Source organism: Nicotiana tabacum, chromosome 19 (genome assembly GCF_000715075.1).
Source record: "Nicotiana tabacum cultivar K326 chromosome 19, ASM71507v2, whole genome shotgun sequence".
NCBI lineage: Eukaryota > Viridiplantae > Streptophyta > Magnoliopsida > Solanales > Solanaceae > Nicotiana > Nicotiana tabacum.
In genome coordinates this window covers 82,554,549-82,566,892 of record NC_134098.1, presented here as the reverse complement: position 1 = coordinate 82,566,892, position 12,344 = coordinate 82,554,549, and the positions used below count along the sequence as shown (strand labels likewise).

Below are 12,344 nucleotides of genomic sequence, written 5' to 3'. Positions count from 1 at the left end.
TGATAGCCAGTAAAAAAAATTTGTTCTCTACGATTAGTGAAACATTTCACAAAATCTGCTGAAATAATTTAGGTAATTCTGATATGGAAAGTTGATCCTACATAATGACTTAGCATGAGGGACCAAACAAGTTGTTAGATATTGCAGTAAATTTATTTGTAATTGCAGACCAAGTGGTCCAGACCTGAATCATAACAAGACAATTACCTGTTATTATCAGTCTGATCTCGAAAGATCCTGTATTGACAATTACTCAATGTTATCAAGTTGATTTCTAAAGATCCTGTGTTCTCGATCTTTTCATGAAAAACAGTAGGGCAGCAATGGTATATGTATTTGACAATGAGTTGGAAAACAAAACCATGTGATACTTCATCTGCTATTGTCAATCAACAGTGCAACAAATGCCTCTCCACCAGTGAAATCGTACATATGATTGACTTGTTTGCTCTTAATATTCTTATATAAATGGACACATAGTTTCCATCTGGGGTATGTTTTGGTCCAATGAATCATCATATGGCACCACATCATATTTATGGATTTGATTCTAAGAAATCCTTTGTTCCATGTAGGAGAAAAATGTAGGACCTATTGTTCTTGAACTTATATGAGCTGAAGTAATAAATAATGTCAATTAGTTGGACGACAGGACCATGTGGTTATGGATATGTCATTGTCTTCCACTGATGCCCAACCCAAATGGCTCTTCACCACAAGTCATGAGATTTTACGACTTTCCATTTGCTTATATAAACATGTTTTGAGAAGTTCCACACCATCACAGCTATCCACAAAACTAGAGAACTACTCGAAATTTCTCTTCATCCTTTACTCATCTTAAATAAAAGATCATGGCTATCCGTATGCCTCGTATTATCAAGAAGTCTTCTACAACTGGAGATGTTCCCAAGGGATATTTTGCTGTTTATGTTGGAGAGAAGCAGAAGAAGAGATTTGTGATTCCCATATCATTCTTAAGTCAACCGACATTTCAAGATTTGCTTAGTCAAGCTGAGGAAGAATTTGGCTTCGATCATCCAATGGGTGGTGTCACAATTCCCTGCTCAGAGGACATCTTCATTGGCATCACTTCTCAGTTTAGGATATAAGAATATAATTGAGAATCATCTTTCCGTTTATAGGTCTCACAATTTTGTATACGAAAGCAGGAGATCTGTTTTGTACAGTTGATTAGTTATTAGAAGTTAAGTGATGAGGCTTAGCACCAAAAAAATTGGTGTTTTTTAACTCAAAAAGACTCTAATTCAAAGAGTAGAGACACAACATTAATTGTTTTCTCTTGCTACAAATTTATCCGAAAGAGATTTTTCTTAAATGGATGAACAATTTAGCTTATATACTTGGCCAAGATATAACTTTGAATTATTGATATGTGGGATACAAGTTGGATATTTTGCTCTTTGAATTTTTTGAGAGGTGCGAGTGGAGGAGGTTGTAAAAGAATTTAATTGTTTTTGAGAGTGTGAGTGATGGGTTTTACTAAAGATAGACTCTCATACTGAACTCGTACATTAATCCAAAATCTTTAAAGCAGGAGTAGCTCAAAATCTTTAGTGAGCAATTCCTAACAACAACCTTACGACGCTAATCAGCTTCTTCAAGATCCTTAGCCCAAAAAATCCCTTTACTTTTATAAACCATTTTTTTCCTCCATTTTTGCCAAAATAAGTTCCATGCTCTTGCTCTCCATCACTTCTCTTCCGTGCATTCAAATGGTGTTCGAAATGTCAACTTTGGGCTAAGTGATTCACGCCCTTTTACATGAATATTCTGGTTTGCTTTTAAGCGTGTATGTGTGCTCTGCTTTGGTTGATTTGTATGCCAAGTCATTGTTTACCTAGAGTGCCGCCATGTTGTTCGATGAAATTCCTGTGAAGAACACTGCTCTGAATTTCTTAACAATGCAAAACCATTTGTAAGGGTACAGTTTAATCAACTCCCCATCTAAAAAATTTGCTATTATCAGGACCAATAGATTATTAACTTTTCTGTTTTCTCCTTTGAACCAGCCTTCCTTTCCCGAGCTTATACAAAATGTAAAACAATACCAGGGGAAAAGACATCACCATTCATTTCCATGCTGATGTTCATTTATCAGCCAGACCATCTTGTGAGTTGCTCTTCTGATTTACAGCTATGCCTTCTAATACAGTATACTCCCCCGTCCACTTTTATGTGATAATGTTTGACTTAGCACGGAGTTTAAGAGAAAGAAAGAAATACTTTTGAAACTTGAGTTCTAAAACAAGCCATAGAGATTTGTGTGGTTATAAATCATATCTTTAAGGTTAAGACGAGAAGTTTAAAGTTGAATTGTTTCTAAATATAGAAAAATATCATTCTTTTTGGGATCGATTAAAAAAGAACGTGTGCCGCATAAAATGGGACAGAGGAAGTAATGAATAAACTACCCGATGCTAGGATCAAACAATTTAGAAGTTTTGATTACTTAAACACTAGACCAAGAATTGAAATAGTCATGTACTTGCCTAAATCAATATCTTAGCTTGCTACTTCTTGTTGGTTCTGCTCTTCACATAAACTGTAAAGAGTTGATGCTTTGGTGTAGTTGATTAACTTATCATTTGACACTATAGCTAGAGGAGGAATTAGGTTCTTCGTGCAGTAAGAAGCGTGTTGTTCTCGAGTCACCTGATGAGCATTCAGAGGCTATTTCTCCCCTGTCCAGAACTCTTTTAGTTTTACCGTACATTTCGAGGTCTTTGTCCCTAGTATCATGCAGGCCATAGCTCTGGCTATGAAGTGCTGTTCAAAGTCAACTTGTTGTGGTTTATATAATCTGATCAAATATTGATTTTCTTGACAAATTTAAGCCAGCATGTTGTTTTTGTGGATTAGTACCAGTCTATATCATAATTGCTCTGGCTGTCCATAAGCTTCTGCATTCTTCTCTTTGCTTGTTTCCTACAAAATTACAGCTGAGGTCCACCCATGCTCAGCATTGGCTCAACAAAAGTAGTTGGTTTTGTTTTTCTTTGACCAGAAACATGGCATGACCTTCTTATTGATAAATGAAACTGGAGAAATATTCTAACCTTATCCAATTCTCTATTATTTCCATTACTAATCATCACAATTTGACCGTTTTTAAGTGATCTCGAAGCCTTTAACTGCAGCACCACTTGGTACCAAAAGAGTAAGACAGTAGTTTTTTGTCATAAGAACCAACTTGTGTCCTGTGCCACTGCTTTAGCAATATGGATGATCAGATTTTTGTCTAAAATTCTCAGGATATGCCCTTATAGATTCGCGTTTGATGATCAATCATTGGAATTCTGACTACAACTTATTGATTTAACTTCAAGAAATGGCTAGAGGTGGTCCCTAACTAAACCATTTTTCAAGAAGATGAGGTTTCCATATGTTCTTTGTTGTGAAGATCAGGGGGACCCTCTTCTTTTAGACTAGTCTTAATATATTTTATTGTATGACAATGATTTGGAAGGCAAAACCATGTCTTACTTGAGGTGCTATTGTTTTTAGCTGGTGCCCACAAAATACTATTCAATGCACATCATTAGGACTCTACAACTTGTCATTGGCCTATATACACATATACAAAGAAGGGTTTACCATAACAGCTCTCACCAAAACTTGAAACCATACAAAGCTTTTCTCTGCTTTCAGGGTCCTTTTTTGACAAGTACTTTCAGGGTCCTTACTAATTCTCCCCTTTCTTAATTTCTCATCTGTATTGAACTTAACGACCATGGCTATCTGTATGCCTCGTATAATGAAGAAGTCTTCTACAGCTGGAGATGTTCCAAAAGGACACTTTGCAGTGTATGTTGGAGAGAAGCAGAAGAAGAGATTTGTGATCCCTATATCATTCTTGAGCCAACCTTCATTTCAAGACTTGCTAAGTCAAGCAGAGGAAGAATTTGGCTTTGATCATCCAATGGGTGGTGTCACAATTCCTTGCTCAGAGGACATCTTCATTGGCATAACTTCCCAGTTTAGGATTTAAGTATATAGTTTAGATCATTTTTCCTTTTTAGACCTCACAATTTTGTATATCAAAGTAGGATATCCATCTTGTATAGTTGAAGTTGGTTAATTAGAAGCTATGTAAAGCTTAGCACCACAAAAATTGGCGCTTTTTGACTCACAAAGACACTAATTCAAAGAATACAGATACAACATTCTTTTCTCTCACTTAATGCATCCGAAAGAAATTTATCTTGCGGTGCTGAAAAATTCAGCTTATCCACTTCGCCAATATATAAGATAGAGTTTTCTGTGTTCTAACTGTGTATAAGATATTTATAGAAGTAGGTCACTTACAAGGTATACAAATAAATTTTTATGATTAGTATTTAGTAATTGGTAACCTAATAACCTATTATAATAAACCGTGCTATTAGTGCACAAAATGTTTATGCTATCCGCTGTATATTAGTTAAATCCCTTGAAATATTGCCTGATTTGTTCTTCTTGTCTTCAAAATATCAACTTTGGCATATCCAGAAATTGTTTACGAAGAATGCAGCTGTGTTGTTCGATGAAATTCCTGTAAAGAACACTTCCTTTCAGGCTGCCCTGAAGATAAGATGTGGGTGAGGGGCCTTGCATCGGCGAGGAAGATTTCATTTCCATGCTGATGTTCATTACCAGCCCGTGCATTTTGTGAGTTGCTCTTCTGTTTTAACAAATAAACCGCCCAATGCTAGGACCAAACCATTTAGAAGTTTAGATTACTTAAAACATTAAAATAATCCAAGAATTGAAATAATCATGTACTTGCCTAAATCAATTTCTTAGCTTGCACTGGTTAAAGTTGACGCGTTTGTGTAGTTGCTAAGATTATCATTTGAAATTATAGCTTGAGGATGAATTAGGCTTTCCGTTTGTCTTTGTCTCTTGTATCATACAGGTCATAGCTCTGGCTGTTCATAAATACTTAGAAGTTTGGTATAGGAATTTAGATGGCTAGTAAAGTGCTGTTCAAAGTCAACTTGTTATTAGATTTATATAATTTGATCATTTCAAGGTGCACTGTGTCAATTGATTTTCTTGACAAATTTAAGCCAGCATATCGTTCTTGTACCAGTCTATTATCTTAATTTTCTGACCAGATTAAAGATAAGCTTCTGCGTTTTTCTCTTGCTTGTTTCCTACAAAATTAGTGTTGAGGTTCCACCAATGATCATCATTGGCACAATACAAGTAAACACTGGTTGGTTTTGTGTAGCTTTGACCAGAAACATTGCATGGCCTATGACCTTATTATTGATAAATGAAACTGGAGAAATATTCTAACTTTATCCAATTCTCTATTTCCAGTAATAATCATCACAATTTGAAAATTTTATAAGTGTTCTCGAAGTCTTCAACTGCACCACCACTTGGAACCATAAGAGTAGGTAGATTATTTTCATAGGAACCAACTTGTATCCTGGGCCATTGCTTTAATTAACACTATAGATGGTCAAATTTCGTCCAAATTTCTCAGGACATGCCCTCATAGATTCGCATTTGATGATCAATCATTTGAATTCTGACTACAACTTGTTGATTTAACATCAGTGGGACCTTCTGCTTTTAGACTAGTCTCAATGTATAAATAGTATGACAATGAGTTGGAAGACAAAACCATGTGATACTTCAGGTGCTATTGTCTTTAGCTGGTGTCCACAGAATGCCTATGCACATAAGTAGGATTTTCTAACTTGTCATTGGCCTATATAAAGAAGGGTTACAATAACATCATTCAGCAAAACTTAAAATCGTACAAAGCTTTTCTCTCCTTTCAGGGTCCTTACTAATTTTGTTCCTTATTTGCTCATCTATATTGAACTTAACAACCATGGCTATCCGTATGCCTCGTATAATAAAAAAGTCTTCTAAAGCTGGAGATGTTCCGAAGGGTCATTTTGCTGTTTATGTTGGGGAGAAGCAGAAGAAGAGATTTGTAATCCCCATATCGTTCTTGAGTCAACCTTTATTTCAAGACTTGCTTAGTCAAGCTGAAGAAGAATTTGGCTTTGATCATCCAATGGGTGGTCTCACAATTCCTTGCGACGAGGATGTCTTCATTGATCTTATTTCTCACTTGAGTAGGATATGAGGTTTTTCCTTTCACAGTTTTGTAAAGAATAGGATTTCCAGTTTGTACAATAGATGAATTAGGAAAGACACATTGTTTTACCTTATTACTGGAAATTAGATAGAGGGGGCTACTGTCAGCTGCAATAGTAGATCCCAATTTTGAATGTAATTTTCAGTAGCTGATGTCAAAAAGACATACAGCACATTCATTAGCAAATGAAATCTGTTCATATTCACTCTTTAGCCAATTGGATTTTCAGTATTCTTGTTGGATAAATTTCTTTTCAAGACTCTTTCTCCATTATATGGGAATTGGAGCTTCTAATGTGCTAAAAGTCTTTTATAATTAATTCTAAAGGAGACGCTTTATCTGGCACTTATCCAGAACACTGAAAGTTTTTGGCAATGACAACAAAGAAAACTTAATATTTGTAGCAGAATTTTCAAACTATCAAAGAAGTGACATTAATAGACCACACTCCATTAGATATTTCTATTTTCTGCTCTTTTAAGAATAAATCTCTGGTTTGATTTATTAGAATTTCTACTGAACAGCTGAAAAACTTGGATTTTTCTGATCGTGAAGTTAATTAAATCATCAGATTAGAACAACTTATGATATGAGGATAAAAATTGTATCTTATTTTAGTCAGCTTATTTCTAAAAATATTTATTAGTACATCTGTACATATTTTCTGGTGGGTTACCAAATATAGCTATGTAAGTATTCTTATGTTGCTTGTTTTCAGGTTATTAAATCCAAATTCATAAGTTTTTGTGTTTTACATACTTCAAGTATAAAATCTATATACCTCAATTGCATGTTGCCCAGTAGAGTTCTTTATAATTGAAGAGTAACTAGACCAAGCAATTAGAAACGCCTTTTTTGTTCTCTTTTTCTTTATCTTTACTATTCAGGAGCTAAAGTTCACCTTTATCCTCTTTCATTTTTCTCAATTTTTTTTTCGATTTTGCAAAATAAGTTTGTTGCCCAAAGCCTAACACATAATTGAATTCCCAGAATTAGTCAAATTTGTATGTTAGAGATCAGGTGTTTTGTTTGTTATAATATTAGGAAAGAGTTCCTAAACCTCCATATACAAAATAATATATTATCCATATACAAAATTGTGACATTCTTAATAGATGAGGTAAGAGTAGCCAAATATTTTGGATTAAGTTCAGGACCAAGCTAGACAGCACCTGGAAGCTGGAACATCCCACTTTCCTTTGTTCTATTGGTTCTAGTGATGGATATTCCATTTTATTTGAATAAATTCTTACCAGAAAACCATGTTAATGACAAGAAATGTCTAGGTGTATATTTAGACATGAATAATCACTCTAGGATACATCTTTCTTTAGCAATTTGGTTGTGAGGCATATGCTATGTTCCAACTTCAGGGAAAAGGCAGGGCCTGATGTCTTGATCTTAAATAGACTAAATTGAAAATTAGTTGGAAGGCAAAACCATGTTACTTCAGATGCTATTGTATTCCGTGGGTGCCCACGAAATAACTCTTTACCATCAATAGGATTCTCTGAGTTGCCATATGGCCTATATAAACACATTCAAAGAGTGACTACTACCACAGCTCTCAGTTTAAAACATTCAAAGATTATTTTTCTGCTTTAGTAGTTCTTCTTTTACTTCTTTGCTCTTATACATTAAAACTAAAAGATCATGGCTATTCGTATAATCAAGAAGTCTTCCACAAGTGGAGATGTTCCAAAAGGCCATTTTGCTGTGTATGTTGGGGAGAAGCAAAAGAAGAGATTTCTAATCCCCGTATCGTTCTTGAGTCAACCTTTATTTCAAGACTTGCTTAGTCAAGATGAGGAAGAATTTGGCTTTGATCATCCTATGGGTGGTGTCACAATTCCTTGCAGTGAGGATGTGTTCGTTGATCTCACATCTCGCTTGAGGAAGTGAGAAGGAAATTAACCAGTCAACAGGTTTTGCTTACACAATTTGTAAAGCTGTAAAGTAGGATTTCCTGAGTGTACAGTTCAGGAGTTAGAAGAAACAGTAATTTGAAGTTAGAATGAGGAGTGTTACCACCCTCTGACTAGGTAGACTAATGAATTTAGCTCCATATTGAATGGATGTTATTCCTCTATTCTCATGACTAAGGACACATTTTTCTACTTCAATAGAAATTGAAGTAATGAACTTTTTTACTTCTATGGTTCGAATCAATTCCATATATTGATGGAATAATTTATTGCAATATAATAATTCTTGTTCAACTTTCTTGGTTTTGTAAGTGCACCTGAATGCAATAGAAAAAATATTTTGAAGATGTGATAAGAGCTACCATGTTTACCATTTGGCTTTCCAATTACCTGTGGCGCTTAGGAATGTGAAAACATCTTTTTCTTTCAAGCTAAGCTCCCTGCTTACTTGATAACACTCTCCGAATATGTGGTATTCATTTTTAGTTTACTGTTTGATTTCTGTTGTTAATCCTATTTATGGCAAGAACACAGAATGGATGAGTCTGTTTTCTTAAATGAAGCTATCCTACATTATCATTGGTTCAAGAGTTGTTATAATTTTAAGCTTTTCATGTTTCCCAATAATCTTACCCCTGATGCAGATCTGAGCTTGTTGATCGGTTTTGTTTGTTCGTATTTGATTCAACATCTTCAACATCTCCGCTGCTGATTGAAACAAATGTAACTTAATTAACTCTAAGATATAACATCTGTACTCACAATGGAAATTCGGAAACTATAGACATGGGGACAGGTTAATAGTGAGTAAACATTTCTGCCCTCTACTGTTTGGAAAATTTGCTGAAATAACTCCGGTAATCCTAATCAGGAAAGTTGATCCTATATAATGACCTTAGCATGAGGGACCAAACAAGTTGTCAGACATTGCAGTAAATTTATTTCTAATTGCAAAACAAGTGGTACGGACCTGAATAATTACAGGACAATCACCCGTTGTTATCAATTTGATTTCTAAAGATCCTGTGTTTTCTATCATGTCATAAAAATACTCGGGCCTACTGATCATCAGTCACAATGGCCTAAAATCATAAATACTTGACAATGAGTTGGATAGCAAAACCATGTGATACTTCATCTGCTATTGTCAATCAACAGTGCAACAAATGCCTCTTCACCACTGAAATTTGAGATATAATTCACTTGTTTTCTCTTATAGGAGTAGTTCTTACTTAAATTGACACAAAGTTTGTATATGGGGTATGTTTTTGTCCTAATGGATAGTGTTCCAGACACAAATCATCATAAGGGACCATACATTCGTATGCATTTGATTCTATAAGAAAAGGTGTAGGACCTATTGTTCTTGAAATTATATGAGCTAAAGTAATTAATCATGTCAATTAGTTGGAAGGCAGGACCATGTGGTTATTGGTATGTCATTGTCTTTCACTGATGCCCAATCCAAATGGCTCTACACCACAAAATCATGATCTTTTACGACTTTCCATTTGCTTATATAAACATGTTTTGAGAAGTTTTACACCACCACAGCTCTCCACAAAACTAGAAAACTACTCAAAGCTTTCAGAATATTAGTATTTCTTCTTTTCATCGTTTGCTCATCTTAAAGAAAAAATCATGGCTATCCGTGTTCCTCGTATAATCAAGAAGTCCTCAACATCCCTTGATGTTCCCAAGGGCTATTTTGCTGTTTATGTTGGGGAGAAGCAGAGGAAGAGATTTGTAATTCCCATAGCATATTTGAGCCAGCCTTTATTTCAAGATTTGCTTAGTCAAGCTGAGGAAGAATTTGGCTTCAATCATCCTATGGGTGGTGTCACAATTCCCTGCTCAGAGGACATCTTCATTGGAATCACTTCTCAGTTTAGGATTTAAGAATATAGTTGAGATCTTTTTTTTAGGTCTCACAATTTTGTTAATCATATTAGGAGATCGGCTCTTGTACAGTTGATTAGTTAGGATCTCAATGAGGCATAGCACCACAAACATTGGTTCTTTTGACTCGCAAAGACTAATTCAAAGAATACATATACCACATCCATTTTTCTCACTTAATGTGTCCAAACGAAATTTATCTTGAAATTCTGAATAATTCAGCTTCTACACGTTTCTATGATATAGTGTTGACACTACAAATAACTTTTACACTATGAGTGTATTTTAACTGGTTATATAGCAGATTATTTCGTTGATCTTGTATTTTCCAAGTTAGGATTACTATAGAAAGTCTCATGACTTTAACCTGATGGACAATGGTTTAAGTTTCTCTCTTTCTACTGCTTTATGTTCTTTCACTGGAATCTTTGCATTTGAATTAGGTTAACAGATTCATACATGTGTTATTCCAAAAGTTCATGACTCGGAAACTGATACTTATTTCTTTCTGCAAATTTGTTGTTTGAAATATATGACAATGTTGAACCGGTAAGTTAGCTACTTAAAAGGCAGTTTCTTGGCCTAAAAAATGAGAGCATATCAGGCTGAGAAAAAATGAATTTCATAACGCTGCAAAACCATTTGTAAAGGGTACAGATAAATCTACTCCATGCCTAAAAGAATAGCTATTATCAGGAATAGTAGATTATTAACTTTTCTATATTTTGTAAATCTAGAATCTTCAAAGAATTGAAATAGTCATGAACTTGCTTAAATCAATTACTTAGCTTAATATTTGTTGTTGGTTCCGTTTTATTCATGTAAACTGTTTAGATTTGATTTTTTATTTTTTTTGTCTAATAAGCCAGTTGTTCTTGAGTCATATGATGAAATTGCTTTCACGTAGCATTCAGAGGCCATTGCATATGGCTTAAATTAGGTCAACCATTGCATGAAAGAAAGGAAGATCTAACGATGAATGATTGAGAGACATTTATAATTCTCTCTGAGGGTGCAACAAAGCACCAGCGCTGCAAAGAAAAACTTCCATTTTTTTTTTCTTTTACAAATCTGATTCTGACCATAAAAAGAACTAAGGATATAATGTGTTTCCTAGGTTTTTATTTTTCTTTTTTAATTTTAAAAAAGGAAAAACGCCGTTGCCAGGGATCGCCGTTGGTGTTAAGATTGAATTACAAACTAGAAAGTACCACCCAAAAAAAATGGAATAAAGAAAGATGTTACAAAAAAGAGAAACGAAAAAACACAATTTGGTATTCACAATATTTTCTTCTTTTCAGGTACTTCACTATAACAAATAATGGAAGTTAGTGACCGGAAAACAACTTCTTCGCAGGGAATAGTGATGCCCATGTCGTGATCAAATCCAAATTCTTCTTCAGCGCATTGGAGGAGGCACTGAAACTCAAGGTGATTTAAGAAAGAAATTGGTACAATATATCGAGTTCGGTTCTCTCCCACGTAAACTGCAAAATGTCCTTTAGGTACGTCAATGGGAAGGTGAGCTTCATCATTATAGCATTGCTTCTTACCCAAACTCGAACACCTTTTCATAATTTGCTTCAAAACTGCGGCTTGTGGTAGCTTGTTTGATTTTCTAATGGCCATTTTTATATATTTTCTTGAAGAAATCTAAAGAAACTGGAGAGCTTTAGGAAGAAGAAGAAGAAATACTAATAGTACTTTTTTGTGTTTGAGGGAAAGAGAGGCTACTAAAGAAGTAGTGCTGTTTGGGGTAGAGGGATGTGGAGTGAAATTATAATTTATGGAGGAAAACCACATCTTTTTTAATCCGTTGTGTGATTTCTGTGTCCTGCCACAACAAGAAAATGGAGTAGTTTTCAAGGGATTAGAATCTGTGAAATCTTGTACTAACACAATAAATCACTAAGTTCTGGACTGCTGATGCTGTATCTCATTCTAGATTGTTTTTATCAAACACAACTATTTTGGGTTAAGAGTGGTCATAGGCAAATGGATAATTTCTAAGTGGAGTTAAAAGATTCAGTAAACATGTTCACTAATTACATAGTATTTCTCGATGAATTGAAGGAATTGTACGACTACAACTAGATAAGCACATTATTCCGTAGATTTCCTACTGTCCAATAATATTTCTTTGAGCATTCCATTTATGTTTTTGAAGAAACCAACGTATTTTTAAGCGAGAAAAACAATATTATATCTATACATAGGTATCACTCAAGAATTAGACAACCAACACATTGGTACTTGAATGATACTAATAATATTTTAACCAAAAACAGTTGTTCCAAAGATATGATGTTGTATACAAGAAATTACCAGTCAATTAGCATTATTTGACTTTTTTTTCACTCAATTAAAATTTATCATCGATATCAATGAACGAGTTT

The 12,344-nt window shown here is 34.5% G+C and overlaps 1 non-coding gene across 1 annotated transcript; it reads left to right on the top strand.

The window, feature by feature from the left end:
* The first annotated feature begins 243 nt into the window (after positions 1-243).
* LOC107783917 (uncharacterized) lies at positions 244-5,985 on the top strand. Its single transcript, XR_012702831.1, has 4 exons — positions 244-1,945; positions 2,034-2,134; positions 4,513-4,671; positions 5,885-5,985. It is a non-coding gene; the product is annotated as an uncharacterized LOC107783917 (transcript).
* The last annotated feature ends 6,359 nt before the right edge of the window (positions 5,986-12,344 follow it).